This window comes from Chrysemys picta, chromosome 5 (assembly GCF_011386835.1).
Source record: "Chrysemys picta bellii isolate R12L10 chromosome 5, ASM1138683v2, whole genome shotgun sequence".
Lineage (NCBI taxonomy): Eukaryota > Metazoa > Chordata > Testudines > Emydidae > Chrysemys > Chrysemys picta.
In genome coordinates, this window is record NC_088795.1 from 133894535 (window position 1) to 133912661 (window position 18127).

General features: G+C 41.9%; 1 protein-coding gene across 7 annotated transcripts in view; it reads right to left on the minus strand.

Annotated features, from left to right (window-relative positions):
• CTNNA2 (catenin alpha 2) overlaps nucleotides 1–18127 on the minus strand; it is a 766120-nt gene that overhangs the window by 531513 nt on the left and 216480 nt on the right. Inside the window, exon 1 of one of the 7 annotated variants that reach the window (XM_065597261.1) lies at nucleotides 11902–12045. The exons of the other annotated variants lie outside the window; for them this stretch is intronic. The gene's annotated coding sequence lies outside the window, so the exon portion shown is untranslated. Of the gene's footprint in view, nucleotides 1–11901; nucleotides 12046–18127 lie in introns of those variants that run through there. 7 annotated transcript variants of the gene reach the window in all.

An 18127-nucleotide genomic window follows, 5' to 3' on the forward strand; every position in this document is an offset into this window, starting at 1 on the left:
CTAAGCAGCAACTGTGAAACTGACAAGAAGCATGACAGTTTCAGGCTACTGCTGCCTGGGAAAGCTGTGACCAGCAACAGAAGAAAACAGTGTAACCATTCACTAGAAAGGATAATTCAGAAAAAGAGGCAGAGGGACAAGCAGAACAGCAGGACCCCTCACAACCACCAGAAAGCTGAGGAAGTGTTAAAATAGCAGAAAAATGCACACACAGAGCAACAAGGCAACTCTGGGTTGGGATAAGAAAACACATAGATGGAATGCTTCCCCTCCCTTGCAACAGCAAGACATAGTTGGCGGAATCAACTTCAAATGTATTAGACACCATCTTTCTTGTCAGTCTCTGAATAGTTGGAGCTCATGAGTAGAGACTAGGAAAACAACCTGATAGGAATGCCAACACCTACACTTTCTCAGAAGCAGGTGAGGAAGAAGGGTTGGCTTCCTTCCTGGACTGGCACTGCCCTAGAGAGGAGTCTCCAATCTTTCTTGTTTGGTTCTCTGGCTATTGGCTATCTGGTCCAATTTCCAAGCCCTACATATGAGGTGAGGTGGGTGAAAGAGTGGTGGAGTGCATATAAGAAAGACAGCAAGGAAGTGATGGGCTAAGTTACAAAAACAAAATCTGATATGGAGAGTATTTTGGAGGTAAAGAACAATGGGGAGAAGGGAAGAGAACGTAATGGAAAGGGAGAGGCGGTGGTAGTAGGAGAGAGAAGGATAAGAAGAGCAAAACGAGGAAGAGAGAGAAAATTTTAAGAAAAGCTAGAGAGAGGTAGTAAGTTAGATTTAAAATATATATTTAATAGGAAATTGGATGACGACAAATTACAGTTTAAGCTGTACAATTAACAGTGCTCAACTGTTCAACTCTTACATTGCAGGTGCTTGGCTTCAGAGGCATGGCAGCACTGACATTATTCACCTGGGTTAGCAGGCATTGGGTAAACTTTAAAAAGCTGGGGTGAAATCCTATCTCTATTGAAATCAGTGAGCGTTTTGGCCTTCAATGGGGCCACAAATTTGCCCTTGATACTTATTACCATGACTGATGACAATTGAACTAATCGCAGAACTATTGAGGAAAACAGAAAGGTGCATTAACTCTGGCAAGTGAAGTGTAATAATGAAGTCAGGAAGGCCAACATTTATTTTTTTTGAAGAACAGCTACTCACAAAGTAACACCTTTTTTTTTTTTTTTTTTTTAAGTACATCACAAGCAGGAAACCTGCTGAACAACCAGTGGGGCCACTGGACAATCAAGATGCTAAAGGAGCACTAAAGGGAGATAAGGCCATGGCAGAGAAACAACATGAATTCTTTGCGTTGGTCTTCAAGGCTGAGGATGTGAGGGAGATTCTCCAACCTGAGCCATTCGTTTTAGGTGACAAATCTGAGGAACTGTCCCAGATTGAGGTGTCATTAGAGGAGATTTTGGAACAAATTGATAAGTTAAACTATAATAAGTCACCAGGACCAGATGGTATTCACCCAAGAGTTCTGAAGTAACTCAAATGTGAAATTGCAGAACTAACTGTGGTATGTAAATTATAATTTAAAACCGCTTCTGTATCAGATGAACAGAGGATGGCTACTGTGACACTAATTTTTTAAAAATGGCTCCAGACACGATCCCAGCAATGACAGGCCGGTAAGTCTAACTCAGGGGTAGGCAACCTGCGTCACGCGAGCTGATTATCAGTGGCACTCACACTGCCCAAGTCCTGGCCACCGGTCCAGGGGGGCTCTGCATTTTAATTTAATTTTAAATGAAGCTTCTTAAACATTTTAAAAACCTTATTTACTTTACATATAATAGTTTAGTTATATATTATAGACTTATAGAAAGAGACCTTCTAAAAACATTAAAATGTATTACTGGCTCACGAAACCTTAAATTAGAGTGAATAAATGAAGACTCAGCACACCACTTCTGAAAGGTTGACGACCCCTGGTCTAACTTCAGTACCAGGCAAATTGGTTGAAAGTATAGTAAACAACAGAATTATCAGATACCAGATGAACCCGATTTTTTGAAGAAAAGTCAACATGTTTTTTTGTAAAGGGAAATCATGTCTCACCAATCTACTAGAATTCTTTGAGGGGGTCAACAAGCATGTGGCAAGGGTGAGCTAGTGGATATAGGGTACTTAAGATTTTCAGAAAGCTTTGACAAGGTCCCTCAGCAAAGGCTCTTAAGCAAAGTAAGGTGCCATGGGAAAAGAGGGAAGGTTCTCTCATGGATTGGTAACTGGTTAAAAGATAGGAAACAAAGGGTAGGAATAAAAGGTCAGTTTTCAAAATGGAGAGAGGTAAATAGTGGTGTCCCCCAGGGTTCTGAATTGGTACAAGCACTATTCAATATAGTAATACATGACCTGGAAAAAGGAGTAAATAGTGAGCTGGCAAAATTTGAAGAGGATACAAAACTTCTCAAGATAGTTAAGTCCAAAGCAGACTGTGAAAAGTCACAACAAAACTGGGTGTTAGCTAGGATGGGGAGGGATGGTGTCCCTAGCCTCTGTTTGCCAGGAGGTGGGACTGGGTGATGGGATGGATCACTTGATGATTACCTGTTCTGTTCATTCCCTCTGAAGCACCTAGCATTGGCCACTGTTTGAAGATAGGATAGTGGTCTGACCCAGCATGGCTGTTCTTATGTTCTTAACTACCCCTATTAAAAGGTTTGCAAGAACTGGCCTGTACAGATGAAAACTGCTCTGATGGCCTATGTACACACATCTGAAAAGTAAAAGAAGCATCAGCATTGGAGAAAGGCTTAGATAACTTCTTTTGAGAAAAAAAAAAAAAAAAAGGAGTTTTAAATTTAGTGTTTATACACTTCACCAGACAGCTTCATGGATTATAGATCCTCGCAACCCCCCACCAAAGTGTTAATAAATCATCATTTTACACACAATACAAAAGTCAATGCAATGATATTTTCATTAAGGAGAAGTCTGAGTATTGTTGGTTTGTTTGTTTGTTTTGCCCAATCTTTTTAAAGACAACAAAAATTGCCTCTCCCCATGGCAGAATCTAAAGAGAATCTATCAACACTTTTAGAAGTAAATCTATCTTAATTTCAATTTGTTCAAATACAGTGGGGATTGGTTCCTACTCTTCTATACTCACTCTGTTTATTGCATGATAAAGCTATTCAATAATAAATTACAGGATGACTGTACAACAAAAACACTAAATGAATTTGTATTTCCATTCTACCTTTAAAAAAAAATATTTCCATTTATTTCAATGGAAGTTAGGATTATAAATACCTTTGAGGATCTGGGCCTTAATCTCTCTGTGCCAACTGTAAAATAAGGATAGTACTTCCCTAACACCCAGCGTGGTGTGAAGATAAATACATTAAGATTGTGGGGCACTCCAGTACTACAGTAATGGGAGCTGTATAACTACCTCAGACAGAAAGAAGTGTCCTACCAAAAAAAGTATAAACCAAAGAAAAGTATATTCCAGGCTTCTAATAGCTCTACTTGCATTGCTTGATGTTTCTCAGTTATTATATATAAAAGTCATAATGACAGTATTGCAATTCATTTATCCACTTTGTGGTCTAGCATCCTGCTTCCTCACATTTTTCTGATTATAGCTAACACATCATAAGAAAAACAGATGTTGATGGTTTTGGTTCCAGTTTAATTTGTCCACTTTAAATATCCACACACACATTCATGTAGATGATCTCACACCACAGAAAGTTGTATGATTAAAAAAAAATGATTACTATTCTGCTCTACTCTCCATGTTCACTACATGGTAAATTTATTCAATAATAAATTATACAGGATGCTGTACAATAAAAATACTAAGTGGTTTTGTTTTCCCATTGGCTTTTAAGTTTACTTTTGGTATCCAAGAAAGAAACAAACAGTATTTTATCATTAATTGTATAATAAAAAATCTAAATCATATTCATGATGAATTGCTATATCTTTCTGTAATATTAACTTACTAGGGAAAGGAAATGCTATATAATACAGAGTAGAAATTGAAATAATTCAAGAGTCCACAAGGTGGTGCAATTCTACAAAAGATAGAAGGCAGCAGAGACTTTTGCTGTATAATATAACAGGTGCCACACACTGCATATAACATGGCTTACAAAAGGTTTTTTCTCTGCTGCATGACTGAGGTGAGTACCCAATGAGTTCCAGTGTCTACAGTTACCATCCCCTCTAAAAATCCAACTTCCACAAACTAACGTAGCCCACTTAGCTAAACACACATAGAGAGACATTTAGGACAGAGTTCTGGCTCAGATCACTCAAATGCTCTGCATTCCAGGGCAGACCGATCCTGCTGTTCAACTGTTCCACTTCAGTTGGAGACATTCTAATTTATGCTCCTCTCTCTTCCTCCTCTCCCCTAATGGAGTAAGCAGAAGGCCCCTGCGGGAGGTAGCGGAGAGGACCAGGAGGTGATGGTTCTCTTTTAGGGTGGCAGACAGCAGCTCAGACGGCTATATTTTTCTCATCGTCTTCAAAACCATCAACACCTGGGCAGCTGAGTTCCCTCATTCAGAAGCCTCTCTGCTGCTTTAAGTGGAGGGGTGGCAGAGAGAGTAGGGGGCCCAGAGCTGCCAGAGAGGTGGTATATGCAAGACTGAGGAACTTTTGAGTCTACAAGGGGTACCAGCTGCAAGAAGCCCTGAAAAGAGGTAGCCTAAATTAACTGAATTGTATTGTGGAGGAGGAGGAGCAGTGTGAATTTGGGAAGGGGGAGGGGGAATTTCAGCATACACCAAGACTTCTTTCACATCAATGTAAGTTTCTTTTCTTAGGCAACCTGCAGAACATTACGCAGTTTCTCGTGTTCTTGATCATTATCATCCCAGGTCAACAGGACAGAACGATTAGCTCCACCCACTCAGACCCTCAAATATATGTAAAATATAGGAATTGCCATATTGGATCAGACCAGTAGTCTGTCTAGTCTGACAGTGGCCTGCACCAGATGCTTCAGAGGAAAGCTCAACAAATGCTAGGTGGATATTCATGGAATAACTTGCCCACAGAAGAAGTTTCTTCCTAGCCCACTCACCCACAGGTTGACGTAAGCCCCAAAGCATGAAGGTTTATACCCCTTGTTCAGTATATTTTTTAATTAATTGTACCTCTGGTTGTTCTCATTATCCATAGAAGCGTCCCGTCCTTTTTAAAAATCTTTCCAAACTCTTAGCCTCAATGATATCTGGTGGGAATGAGTTAGAGGTTGCTAAGGGGAAATCATAAATGTTCATCCATCAAAAGGAAAATCCGAAGGTACAGGTTTTGCACTGTTTGGCAAGTTGAACGTGGCAAAACTGTTGGCTCCTATTGAAAAATGAAAATGCTCTTGCATTTTGAAGCCCAGACATGATCTCCTCCACTGTTCTAAAGAGGTAGGATTGGTGGTGGACGGCCTTAGTCAAATCTTTTGAATCTATACAAATCCTTTACTAGTTTTGGTTTTATTACAAGGCAATTTTGTTTACATCAGTTATGTCTATTTGTTCAATAACATCTAATTTTCACACCTGATCAATTTCCCCTTTTACTTTTGTTTCCCAATGCTACTGGGACTTTATGTTCTGTATGCATTTTTAGTGGGACATTGTGACCTATACCATTGTAATGTATTGTAGCCTTAATGCATCCAAGTTCAGTAACACCTCATCAAATTCTTTAAGAATAACATTTGTATCCTGTTTGGTAGAGAAGCTGATCATATATGGAATCACATGTATTTAGACATGTTTAGCTTAGAATTTCTATACACGGTTCTCAATCTTTTTTGTAAATGTTTGCTGTGATTCCATTATATACTGCTCCAGTTTCTATTCTGATATTTACTTTTAATTAATTTATTTCTAGTGTCACAAACCAAGCTATTGTATACTTTTGCTTTATACATATACTGAGCTCTAACAGGCAGTTCTGTGTCAGCATCGTCATAGCTTTGTATTGTAATTGTATGCTCATTAATGTAGTTTGCTTTTTATTTCTTTGCAATTTGTTTTGAGAACAACATGCTTTTGCAAAATGGTCACTTTTATTGCCTACATGACATTATTCCTCTTATGGTGAACACTTTTGTTTCACACTGACTGTTCCCACATGTATAACAAACAAAACTGTTTTCTGCTATTTGTATACCATTGTATTCTATTTTTGTGCCTTGGTATGCAGTTTTCATTAGATGCACACCAGATCTTTCATTGAATTTAAGAAATACTGTTTTCACTAGCCCTGCAACCTTCCATTTTTTCCCCGAAAGCCAAGTCAGTTTCTCACAATAACTTTACTATGATTTGTTTATCAGTTATATGGCAAATAATTCACTTTGTAACAGTCCATCTGTTAAGTGCAACTTCACATGACTTAGCTTTATTATATAGGTCTGTAAGATAATGCCCAATCATTTAATCTGGTAGCTGGTTAGTGATAAAGAAAAGGTGTTTTCCAAAATGACAGGCTTTCATTGATCACAGAATTATTGACAAATCTGAATTTTACTTTATCTAGCAGTTTGGAGTCTTCTTTTTCCTTCCAATAGACCACACTGTAGATTTTCAATATCTTGGGGCCTTCAACCTGCAGCAGTGTTGGTGGTTAAACACTGATTTCTCTGCATCATTTACCTCCAAAATTTTTTGGAAGTGTTCCAGCCATTGCCTTCAGTTAGCAACCAGGTTAAGGTATTCCAAATGGAGGTATCCAAATGGCTTAATTTGCTCCATTTTTGCCCAAGATTCAATTTGTTCTGACACCATGTAATAAAGGTATGACACACAGGAGTGCTGATAAGAACCATGGCATGGATCAGAGCAGGGGCAGCTCTATGTGTTTTGCCGCCCCAAGCACGGCAGTCAGGCGGCTTTCGGCGGTGCACCTGTGGGAGGTCCGCAGATAACGTGGATTTGGCGTACCCGCCGCCGAATTGCCGCCGAAACCATGGGACCAGCAGAGCTCCCGCAGGCATGCTGCCAAAGGCAGCCTGACTGCCGCCCTCACCACAACCGGCAGGCCGTCCCCCGCAGCTTGCCGCCCCAGGCACGCGCTTGCTGCGCTGGTGCCTGGAGCCACCCCTGGATCAGAGTTACCAAAGATTATACAGTTCTGTCACATGTCAGGGATAAGTAGCCAATGGCTCCAGTAGCTACCGTTATAGACTGGACACTCTAAAGCAGAGGTTCTCAAACTGGGGGTCAGGACCCCTCAGGGGGTCACGAGGTTATTACATGGGGGGGTCGCGAGCTGTCAACCTCCATCCCAAATCCCGCTTTGGCTCCAGCATTTATAATGGTGTTAAATATATAAAAAAGTGTTTTTAATTTATAAGGGGGAGGTCGCACTCAGGCTTGCTATGTGAAAGGGTTACTAGTAAAAAAGGTTTGGGAGCCACTGCTCTAAGGCAAACATACACACCTAGTTTTATCTGGTAATAGAATCAAAGAATAGTGAAGTGATTTTGTCAGTATTTTGGGGAATGGATTTACAAGTATATTACAGAGCCTTAACATGGATGACTAACACCAACATGGATCTTTGTACGCTATGCAGAAGCATTGATTCAGGGCATGAGTTATGTTGATGCTCTCAGTCCTTGTGCTTTGTGCCACAGCAGCCTTTAGATACCAGGAGGAGCAAATGCAGGGAAAGTCCGGCTCAGCCCCTAGCATAGAGCATGTTCAGTGTTAATGGAATCTTTGGAGAATTTAGCAGCCAATTTTTAAAAAGTCTCAACTGAGCATGCATGAACCAAGATTTCTCAAATGCTTATAAGTTGGCCCAGTTTTTATGGAGACAGCAAAAGGTACATCCCTGATACCAAAGCAACCCTCATGCTAAATTTGAACTCCCTGCTCCAAAGTATGAAGGCATTACAGCTTCTCAACGAGACAGTTGTAAGAACTTTTTAACATGGGGAAAACAGTGTATTTCATTTTTGGAAATGGCTGAACCATTTTAGCTTAAACTCCAAAAAACAAACAAACAAATAAAAAATAAAACAGGAACATTTTCAGCCTAAATGTCTTAAGTTTGACAAAACTATACAGAACTGAAAACAAGGTCTCACAATGGAAAGTGTTAGGCAATCTTACCAATATGAGGAACAACTAGTTCTGATTATAACACCACTTTGGATTTTATATATTTTAAAAAAATGATTGTCCTTTTTTCTATTATATCTTATTCTCTTTCTTTAATCAACCCTGAATTTAGAGAAAATTTTTTTTGTATGTATGCTATTCGTCATAACAAATATCTAGAGAGTCAGATAAATTGTATGGAAATTAAACATCAAACCCTAATTAATAGTCAAATTATCCAGTTGAAACTAAGAGCAATAATATTTACATTAAATATAGGCAATGTCAAATACTATACACTTACTATCTCCTGTTTAAAACAAAAGAAAAATTCTAAAACTAAACAATATTTCAAAATGTCAAACTCTGACTAAATGGATTCATAAGCTCTTTTCATTTCCAATATTTCCAAAGTCTAGCAAGAGCAATTATAGCTTCTCCAAAGACTAAGATACATACAAATCATACAAAGGTAACTGTTCCATTGCAGTATACAATCAACGTGTCATAGAATATGACAATTACCATGTGAAATTATTTAAAGATGACAGTTAAAGTGTTTAAGATAGGTACAATCTAATTTAAACTAAATTTCAGGCTATTTTGGTTCACAAAGGACTTCAAATCACTAACAATGTAGGTATTTGCAAATTACAGGGATGTTGAGATCCAGGGAAAGTTGAGTCTGAAATCAGCAACAAGCAGTTTCAAACGGGATGATGCTTAAGGACAAATCTGCACTCTTTTTGCTTTAGGGCAGAATGATGCTTTTGCCCTACGGTAGGTGTTCCTTTAGCGTACACGTCATATCAAAAGCCATGTTACCGCTCGTGCGAGTTTTTACTACGGGAGATACTGAAACATTAATGTAGCAATGCTAATTACTCAACCAAAAGGATTAACAGTAGTATAACTTCAGCAAGGGAAAAGAATACTATCATAAGGAGGGTCAGAAGTTTCTCTCTATCCCCTTAAAAACAACAAGGAGTCCAGTGGCACCTTAAAGACTAACAGATTTATTTGGGCATAAGCTTTCATGGGTAAAAAAACTCACTTCATGCATCTGAAGAAGTGAGGTTTTTTGCCCACGAAAGCTTATGCCCAAATAAATCTATTAGTCTTTAAGGTGCCACCGGACTGCTTGTTGTTTTTGTGGATAGAGACTAACACGGCTACCCCCTGATACTCTCTATCCCCTTGTTTCCTGTGCTGCAGTCATGCTGGTCTGTTTGATCTGTTAGCACATAGAGAAGTGTTTTCAGAATCATCTCAGAACTGCAGCTACATTTGTTGGAAATCTTAGAGCTAAAGAGAGCAATGTCTCAGCCTCAAGAACAAGGCTGAGTAAGTCCCTGTTTGCAGCTAAGCATTCAGGTGAAAGTGGCTAAAAGCGGGCAAAACAAGATTATATTCAAATGAATCCTCGGTGTCCTCAGTGAAGTGGACAAATGAAAATAACTTCCTTTTTACTTCTTAATATTAGGAAGAAAAAGATATACATTTTTCACAAGTACACTTACAGGTCATGAATGATGTGACTACGATTTTACATATCACACATGAATCTAATACACTTGCAACACCATGCAAAAGTGTGAAAAGAGAATACCTGAAAGAGGAATGGTGGCTGAATATTCCTATGAAGAATCAGGGGATCCTATCGGATGACCTGCATAGTCTTCTCAGTCCCAAATATCAATGCATTTATTATCACTAAGCACAATGGCCCCTGTTGCATTGAACAGTAGCCCTTTCCAGATAGTGGTGGCAGCATCAGTTTGAAACTGATAAGCATCACATGATTATAGTTAGTTTCAAAATCCTGCTGTCCATACCATGTGGAAAAAACTCCTGTGCAAGATTCAAAGTGCAATTAGATCAAACAGTGATCATTTTATAGGATTCTCACCATTAAGGGAGTTAAAAAAAATAATCATGTGCACAGACACTTGAAAAATATGGGATTCCTAAAATCTTGACCCACAATTTAAAGCCACAATAACTTCAATATGAAAAATATGATGAGTTGAATCAGAAGATACAGAACATTTATTATGGGCACAAAGAAGTTTTGAAAAGCACAAATCAAAAATGATTTTAAACCCAAGTGGGTTACACTTTATACACAGGGTCCTGCAATAGCTACACAGAGGTTTTTTTGTTTGTTTGTTTTTTGCCAATTTCAGACCTTTAAAATCAAATCAATTTATTTTTGCTGAAGTCAATAAATTTGCCCAGAGATGAATTTGTCCTTTTATGTATTAAGGCTTTTGACACCGCACTAGCAATTTTGCTCCATGCTAGCAGTGATAAACATCAATAATTTTAAAGACATATTAACATCATGGCAATGTTAAGATTCCGTGCCATTTAACAACATATTTATGGCAAAAATTAAAAAAAAATAGGATTAATAAAGTCAATGCTGATTAAGCAATTGACCATTTCCAAGGCTACCAATATTTGCTAGACCATTTAAATTGACACCCAGCATAGAAGAAACATGGCACCATACACTCTAAAAAATCATTAAAAAAACAATTTTAAACTTTTTCCTCAATAACAGAGCCCTTTTCACAAAGAATCACACAACTTTCCCATCCCAGCTATTAAATTAATTCGTGTCAAGCAATTTGTTTCTGGATAAGGCAATCAAAGGCACATTAAATATCCCTATATAGACATAGGAAAAGCTTGATAAAACTAATTGTGTCTTACAATGTGCACTGAAGGTACCAAGCTCTAGCAGAGGGAGCATATTCCAGAGACTAGGCTCCCCATTGAGAAGCCATGTCATCAGCCACTACAGAGTGTTAAATCCAAGGAAAAAATAGATAGAACAACTGGGGGAGGGGAAGAGCTGTTCTCTCAACAGCTCTCAAATAACTCAGATTCAGACCATTTAGGGTTTTATAGATCCTAACCAGCACCTTCATTTCGCACCTGGGACTGTGCCTGGTAACTAATGCAGAAAACAGAATACTAATGTTCATCTTAAAAGGCACACTCTGGGGTCCGTTTCTGAGTGTACGAAACATTTAGGACACTACCACAATCAAAATAATAAATTACATTTTAAAAACTTACATGGGGGAGGGATAGCTCAGTGGTTTGAGCATTGGCCTGCTAAACCCAGGGTTATGAGTTCAATCCTTGAGGGGACCACTTAGGGATCTGGGGCAAAATCAGTACTAAGTCCTGCTAGTGAAGGCAGGGGGCTGGACTCCATGACCTTTCAAGATCCCTTCCAGTTCTAGGGCATAGGATATCTCCATTAATTTAATTTAATTACAGGAATGCTTCAATTGCAAAGTCAAGCACGCAAAGGCCAGAAAATTCCAGAATTGAGGCTGGCTCTGCAAATTTAATCTGCCCCCCTTGTTGCTATGCATTACGACTCAATCTTTAATTACCTGATCCCATATACTTTACCAGTGGGTTTCACAGCTATTTGCGGATAGCAGAGGACCATAGAGACAGAGGACCTCTGGGCTCAATTCCATGTTCTGGAGGGGAGTGTTCTCTAGTGGGCACAGTCTGTCCCCCTCTGCTTTCATCCACACACACACACACACACCCTGGCCTCCTCCTACCCCCAATCTCCTGGCTCCAACTCCTCTCCTCCAGTGCTTCAATGCATTCCTTACCCTAGCTCCTGTCCCCTCTGCTCCTTCTTCCTCCCTAGATCCCATAACCCCATTTCCTTCCTCTGCTCCTATTCGCCCCAATACAGACAAGGAGACAAGTCAATCACAACTGCAAAGTGATTGAAAAGGCCAAGCCTGTTGAAGAATCAAGTTCTTACATTCTAAGTGAGATGTAGCATCTACGTTGCTTCCACCTTCAACCTTAGCTACAATTGAATGCCCAAAAACCATTGTTAAGGCAGAGTTGAGGCTTTCCAGTGGCAGCTCCTGCCCTTCCAGAATGGCATGACCTTATCTCTAGCAGAGCTGCTGCTCCACGGCTGTAATTAGAGAGAGTGGAGAAGGGAGGGGAGGGGCACTACACACCTATCAGCAGCACAGCAGGCTGGGAGAGGTGTGAAGTGAGCCACACATCTGATTGAAATGTTCTCAGATTAAAGAGGATGCCCAATGGAGAGGATTGCAGCCTGAAAAAATAGCTCAGAGCAATGAGAACTGCTCCGTTCATGTTAGTGGGTGTTCTCATTCCCCCTCCTCCATGTTGGAGAGTTTCTGATTGTGTCAAGCATATCCGTTCTCAGCTCCTCACTCGGGGTCCATAGTGTGTTCTTGATACAGGTGCCCAGCATGGCTGTTCTAAGCTCCCCACCCAGACAGAGAGGGCTTCCCCAGATCGTGTCTCACATGGGCCAGGTGGAAGGGTAAGGAGATGGGCTCAGACCTCCCTAGAGGGACACGGCACCCCAGATCCCAGCTCATATCAAGGGGTCAAGGAATGGGACTCAATCCCCCCAAGAACCTGATTCACACAAGTGTGGGTGGGGGTGTGTCAGACTCCCATAGATGGGTAGAGGCTTCACAGATCCTGGCACACATACACAGGGGGAGGGAGTGGGGCTTAGACACACCTGGGGGAAGGCTCGGGGGGGGGGGAGATAAGGAGAGGGGTTCAGACACCTCCCCAGAAAAGCAAGATTCCTCCAGAAGCAGGCTTATATGAGGGGGCATGGAGGGGGTCAGGCTCCCAGAGATGGGCTGGGGCCACCAGGCCCACACCCCCAGATCCTGGCACAAACAGAGGGAGGGGTTCAGACACTCCCACTCAGTAGGGACCCAGGATATTCCAGCTCACATGAGGGAAGGTAGGGAGAGGGGCTCTGACTGCTGCCCCCGCAGAAAGGCAACCCCCCCAGAATCTATCTCACATGAGGATGCACATGGAGGGGGGTTAGATCCCCACAGGTGGGTAGGGGTCCCCCCAGCCCTTGGCATAGACATGGGGGTCAAGGAGCAGGTCTCAGACATCCCAAAGAGGCAAGCCCCCCTATGATCCAACCCACATGAGGCGGGGGGATTGGAGAGGGGCTCAGATTCCCTAAACCAGTAGGGGCCCCCCAAATCCTGGCACACACACAAGGAGGAAGGTAGCCGTGATCAGAGACCCTGATGGGGGCAGGGATACCCAGATCCCAGCTCACATGGGTTGGGGTGGGGAGAAGGCCTCAGACCACCACCAGATCCTGGCACACACCCAGAAGGAGAAATGTGGGGATGACAGTCCCCTGACCCTATTCTCTGCCACTCCTCCTTCCCAGTGTCCCTTCCCCGCCCCCTCATGAGCCCCCCAACTCCTCTCACCTCCCCTATTACCCATCCCCATTTACCCCTCCCTTCAATGCAGCCCCCAAATGAATCTCACTCCTATTCCCCCCACTTCTCTGCCCCCTAAGATGCCCTCCCACACCACTGAGGGCAGGCATTTGCATGTCACTTTAAAAAAAAAACATTGTTTAGAAAAATACTTTGATTACCCCCCTCCCCCCCAAAAAAAACAGGAAAAAAAAAACTGACAGAGATTTTAGCCAAATGTCTTTCTACCTTTCCCAGATTTCTGTCCGAGATGAGACTCAAGATGATACTGGGTGATTGGGGTTCGAAGAACTACTGTTTAATCCCTTGAGATATGAAGCAGGTGTACAATGGTGAAGGCTAACAGTCATGTTAACTCCTCTGTCTGTGCACATTCAATGTAATCAATTGGGCATGTCAATAGGTGCATGAGTATTAGAACTGCTGGGCACATGCCTAACTGGAGAAGCAAACTCTTTTTCAAATAATATTTTAATTTCATTTCCCCCAAATGACTGATGGGTGCCAATGACTCCATTAGGATAACTCTTGAATATCTGAGCCCCTGGGGCAATGATCTGAACCCTGGTTTGATCCCTATCTGTGCACTAAAACCATTCCCAGAATGTGTCAACTTTAAGAAAAGCTGGGGGTTGGGTTTTTCATGGTTTTCTGCAGGGATTGTATGTCTTGGTCAAACGACTCCAAATTTGGATCACTGACCATACCCGCCTCCCCATGAGGCACACCAAATTTCAAGGTAATCCAAATAACCATATAGATCTTAGAGCATTTACAAAGTCAAGCTTAAAACAGAAATCTAGTCTTAATCTTAGTTGTAGATTAATCTTAATCTTATAGTTTAATCTTTATCTTAACCACATCAGAGGGACAGCTCTGCTATAATGAATTACTGTAGTCCACCCTGGTGGGGACAAAATGCTTGGATCACAGTGGCTAGATATGCATTCGGTAGACTAGGGTAAACTTTGTTGGTTCGATTGCTTGTTTGTTCTCTCTGTATAGCTGCATAGCTGGGCCCTGGCGGCCTGAGTAGGGCCCTGGAGCGTGGATCAGCCCAGCCGTTTGACGTCTCTGAGGGTATGTCTATGCTGCAATCCAAGTCCAGGGTTCAGGCTCAGGCATAACCCCCCTTCCATCTACACACCAATTGCACTAGCCCAGGACTCAGGCCCAAGGTCCGAGAACCCCACGGGGATGGATGTGAGAGCCTGAATCAAGCCAGGACCCAGGATTCAAGCTCTATTGCTTTGCACTGTAGATGTAGATGCAGCCTCAACAGACTTATGCTCTGAGAGGCCACCAAAAGTGTCCCACAATCCCACAGGCTGATTTTATTCATCCTCTGGACAGTCAAGTCTTCCCATGGACAAAGGACTAGAGCGGCCACATTTTGGGAAGGCACTGGGCAGTCTGGAATCTGGTTGTTTGGACTGAGGCCCACATTATGCAGTGTAGATGCTGAAGCTCCAGACTGGGACCAAGGATTCAACAATTTCTAACCTGGGGCTACAAACGAATGTAGATGCTAAAGCCTAGTTAAGAAACCCAGGTTTACACTGTAATGTTGACATACCCTGAGTGCCTATCAATCCTTGGTGGTGAGGTGAGAAGAGGAGCTATGCTGAACTGAGCAGGGAAGACTTGGTATAAAAAGTCACTTGCTAGGTGAACTAAAGATCCACAAACAAAGGCAGCTAACAGGGGAGTTTCAGAAAGAGTTTGGAGGGGGATTGTGAGAGGCTTTTCTTCCAGGTTCAGCTCCATGTGTGATATTAGGATGGCCAGTGATGGAACAGTGGTGGTGACCTGCAACAGAAGCGCCATGTTCTCTTCCTGCCTGAAGCCAGATGAGATTTCCTGTGCATGAAATGTAAATTGGTGGCTATGCTGGAGGAAAAGATTATTGGATTGGAAGGGGAAGTTGAGACACTAATGAAAATAAGAGAAGCTGAAAAGTTCCTAGACAAGGAAGTTCAGAAAACATCAGTAGCCCAGATTCAAGGAAGAATGGAGATGGGCATAAAAGGAATTGGCAAGAGTGGAAGTCAGAGAGGAGGAAAAAGGTCATAGTGTCATTCTATATCATTGGAGACAGATGAGGATAGCAAGACTGTGGCCTCCAGAGAGAAGAGCAGCAGCAGGAATTCCACACAGCTGGAAATTTCAAATCAATATGAAGTCCTCAGCATGGAAACTATGGAAGATACCTCTTAAAGTCCAGCACATCCCAGGGAAAGGAGAGATATATAGAAGACATGTGTGAATTGCAGTTTGGCCAAACCTATAAAAAAAAATCAAGCTTACCTGCAAAGAGTTCTCCAACAATCCAAGAAAGACAGATGATTCTTGTTGGAGATTCAATACTCTGAAGAATTCAATGACCATTCTGCAACGGACATGAGGACAGCAGAACAGAGTGCTGCCTTCCTGGAGCCAAGACACAAGAATCACTCTAAGATTGGACAGGCTTCTGAAGTCTACAGGCAAGGATCCATTGGTGATGGTTCATATCAGCGCTAATGACAGTATGTTTCAGGATCTCTTGCAGAAAACAGAAGACCTCAGGGAATTCAGAAGCATGCTGAAGAAGAATGTCTAAGCCATCCTCTCTGAGATCCTTCCTGTCCCACAAGCAAGGGAAGACAGAAGACAAAAGATTCCAGAAGTGAATTGCTGCCTTGGTGTAGTGGGGAGAGCTTTGGTTTTGTGGAACTTTGGTCCATCTATGGGGATAGAGTAGAAGGGGAACCAATCTCCCTGGGCATAGGCTGGCTAGAGTAGTAAGGAGGGAAACTAACTAACAGCAAAAGGGAAGGGTCAAAAGAGTGAAGATATAAACACTGAGTTAGCACAAAATATAGATGTTGAGAACAAAATTAATCAAGTAAACAAAGGAATGAAGATAAGAAATTCTTGAATTGCCTATACAGTAATGCTAGGAACCTGGGTAACAAACAAGAGGAATTCAAATTGCTCATATATGAGTATAATTTTGATCTAGTTGGTATTATTGACACCTGGTGGGATGATTAGCACAATTGGAATGCTAAAATCAATTATTATAACATATTTAGGAAGGATCAAGTGGACAAAATGGGAGGGGGAGTTGCTTTTGCTAGCTGACCTTGACCCAGCATCCATCTGCACCAGCTCACAGCCGCAATGAGTTGCCCGATGACCTCCTGACAATGCTGCACATTTTGATTAACACACTAGAATGAGAAAATTTACATGGCACACACTAATTGGATTCAAAACTAGCTAACTGAAAGGTCTCAAAATGTAATTGTAAACTGGGAATCATCATCAAGTGGGTCTATTTCCAGTGGGGTCTAGCAGGGATCTGTTCTTGGCCCTACACTATTTAACATCATTATCAATGCCCTGGAAGGCAAAAAAAATCATCACTGATACAGTTTGTAGATGACACAAAAATTGGGGGAATGGTAAATAGTAAACAAGACAGGTCACTGATTCAGAGAGATCTAGATTGCTTGGTGAACTGGGCTCAAGCAAACTATGCATTTTAATACGGCGAAGGGTAAATGTATACATCTAGGAGCAAAGAATGTAGGCCATACTTACAGGATGGGGGACTATGTTCTGGGAAGTGGTAAGTCTAAAGAAGATTTGGAGGTAATGGTGGATAATCTGATGAACGTGACCTCCCAGTGAGACATGGTGGCCAAAAGAGCTAATGCAATCCTGGGATGCATAAACAGGAGTAGAGAAGTTATTTTATCTCCATATGGTTCACTGGTGCAGCTGCTACTGGAATACTGTGTCCAGTTCTGCTGTCCACAATTCAAAAAGGTTGTTGATAAATTGGAGAAGATTCAGAGAAGAACCACAAGAATGATTAAAGGATTAGAAAACATGCCTTATAGTGGTAGACTCAAGGAGGTCAATCTATTCAGAGTAACAAAGAGAAAGTTAAGGGTGACTTGATTAGAGTCTATATGTACCTACATGGGGAACAAATATTTAATAATAGGCTCTTCGATCTAGCAGAGGAAAGTATAACATGATCCAATAGGTGGAAGCTGAAGTTAGACAAATTCAGATGTGTCAGGGACCAGACCAGCTAGGAACAACTGCTGTCCTGCTCCCAGATTAAGTGTGCTGCTAGGCAACCAATGAGCCCAGCTGCATTGCCTTAGACCAGAGGTTCTCAAATTGTGGTCCGTGGACCACCAGTGGTCTGCGAGCTCCATTCATGTGGACCGCGGATAGTTCCCTCTAAGGTGCATGCTTGGGCGGCCGCACACGAGAGAATGAAGGGCCACCCAGCTAATTAGTGGAGCCGCGCAGGCATGGATCTATTAATTAGGTGCCTGGACCCTGGAGAAGACGCACATGTAAGGTGAGGTGGTGGCCTTGGGGGGAATAGGGAGTAGGTGGGAGGGGCAGTGAGGTGAGAAGAGGGGGTGGGGGAAATTTGGGACATGCAGGGCTGCGGTGGCCAGAGAAAGAGGCGACTTTCCCCAGCCCCAGGGCTGTGGCCGCCGGCGAGAAACAGCCCTCCTTCCCAGCTCCAGGGCTGCTGCAGTGGGGGAGAGAAGGCGCATCCATTGCATTAGAAAGGTAAGACTACTGATATTAAAATATGAGTTTTGTGCTTTTATTTGTAGAACTAAAAAACGTTTATTATTATTAAGGTTTTTTTTTAATATAGTGCTTTTATTCAAAGCGCTTTACAATAGTTAGCTAACGGTACAAACAACATTTGGA